Source organism: Fukomys damarensis, unplaced genomic scaffold (assembly GCF_012274545.1).
Source record: "Fukomys damarensis isolate Sample0158 unplaced genomic scaffold, DMR_v1.0_HiC HiC_scaffold_35, whole genome shotgun sequence".
Taxonomy (NCBI): Eukaryota; Metazoa; Chordata; class Mammalia; order Rodentia; family Bathyergidae; genus Fukomys; species Fukomys damarensis.
In genome coordinates this window covers 46,814,990-46,816,921 of record NW_022900947.1, presented here as the reverse complement: position 1 = coordinate 46,816,921, position 1,932 = coordinate 46,814,990, and the positions used below count along the sequence as shown (strand labels likewise).

At 61.6% G+C, this 1,932-nt stretch overlaps 1 protein-coding gene across 7 annotated transcripts in view; it reads right to left on the bottom strand.

Moving 5' to 3' along the window:
- The window catches only part of Adgrl3 (adhesion G protein-coupled receptor L3), an 811,341-nt gene extending 809,415 nt beyond the window's left edge, over positions 1–1,926 (bottom strand). For all 7 annotated transcript variants that reach the window (XM_033758920.1, XM_033758923.1, XM_033758917.1 and 4 more), the window contains exon 1: positions 1,465–1,926. The gene's annotated coding sequence lies outside the window, so the exon portion shown is untranslated. The remainder of the gene's footprint in view (positions 1–1,464) is intronic.
- Between the last annotated feature and the right edge of the window lie 6 nt (positions 1,927–1,932).

Below are 1,932 nucleotides of genomic sequence, written 5' to 3'. Positions count from 1 at the left end.
CTCTCTCTCTCTCTCCATAAATAAAGGCAGTGCGTGTTTCTATCCAAGTAGTCAGAAAAATCCTAGGACTAGGGACCGGCTCCATTACTTCAATTTGCGGGAGAGATGACTACTCTCGGAGGTCCTCCTCACCGCCAGGCTGGGTGCGTAGAGCGCTGCACCAGAGACTCGCGCGCGTCGCTCGCCTGTCGTCCGGTTGCGTCTCTCCGGGGGAGAGGGAACGCGCCAGAGTCTTTTCACAACCCTACGGGGGGCCCCCTTGGCCTCGGCCTCCTTAAACCAGATTTTCCAGTTAAGAGGATCCCAAGCGATTTCGACCAGCAGCAAGCTTAGCTCTAGAAGCAGCAGCTCTCCCATCCCAGCACAAATCTCCCTGCCATCCCAGGGCGCGCGCACACGCACAAGCACACGCACACACCGACCCCACAGCCAACTAACCCCAGTAGAGGAGGTCGCTCCCACCCCTAAAGACACACACACACACACACACACACACACACACACACACACTGTAATGCCCAGGGCCTGGCACACTCAGCCTGCAAGCTCCGACGGGGACCAGCGTCTGGACTGCGGAGGCACTGATGCTGGGCTGCAGCCCATAGATTTCCCATCTCCCGGAGAAGGGCCGGATGCCTGCCCTCCTACCTGTAACCCGCCGACCGCGGCCACCAACGCTCTGCCCACCCCACCCCGGGCCCGCGGCCGCCCCGATTCATTCAGCACCACCCGCTGCCCAGTGCCCACTACCAGCACAGCAGCCCCGGGGCACCTACGAAAGTGGCAGCTTCATCAGCCACAACCATCTAACAAAGCTTGGGCGCGCAGGTCTAAACCAAACTGCCGTGAAGAGGACACAAGGGCCGGCGCTGCTCCAAGACTCTGGGGTGCGACCTGGGAGAACGCTGCCCCCTCGGGTGCTCAAGGCAGGCGTCGGAAGGGTCACGCCAGGATCGCCACCCCGCATTCTCTACCATTCAAAAGCTAGTCTCCTCACCGGTCCCTGACTCTCCTCCAGCCTCTCGTGCCTCAAGTGGAAGAGCTCCGGCCCAGAGTAGAACAGGCGCCCCCTCGGCTGCTTGTTGCCCCTCGTAGGAAAGGACACCGGGGTGCGAGGGAAGGGGAGATTCCTGGGACGCAAACCGTTCCTACGCCCCTGCGTGTACGCCTGCGAGCGCTCCCGGTCTCCTCTCCCGTTCATCACCCCTCAGCCACCAAATTACCCAATGGCTGGAAAAACCTCGAAGCCCTGCCAAACTCGAGCGCCCACCAGCCAGGAGGCTCCCTCCCAACCCCGCATCACGATCGGATGAGTGTGTGAGTGTGAGGGCGAGTGTATGAGTGGAAGAGTGAGTGTGCGCGAACCCCGCAAACCACCCCCCTCCAGCTGCCTGCCCGGCGGATGCCACCGCCTGTGCCCGGCCAGGGTAACCACTATTGGGAAGAGTGTGCAGAACGAATTACCTTTCGATGCCGCCGTCCCTGAGCAGGTCCCATCCGCTTCTCAACAACCTGCAGCCCGGTGCAGCTTCCACAATCCAGCCATGGAGCAGGGGCAGAAGGTTCCCCGCCACCCGCGGCGAAGACCAGCACCGAGTGCGGAGCGGGCGGCAGGAGGGTGGAGACCTCAGTCCAGCCAACAACAACAAAAAGTCTCTTGCCTTTCTTCTGCTACACAGCCATGGAGAAAGGAGACGGGGCGGTGGGGGGGGGGGCAAATGCTTGTCTTCCTTTATGTTTCCTCGCTTCCCATACCCCAAAGGGGCAAAAGCGGAGCACAGAGAAAAGAGGGTTCAAATATCTCTCGCAGTCCACAGTTGCACAACTTCAGAGTCGTGCTATGCTCGGCAGCAGCCCAGGGACCAGCGCGGCTATTAACCTGCGGCAGTCACAGCCGGGCCGCTCCGCCGCCGCCGCCGCCGCCCGGAAAGA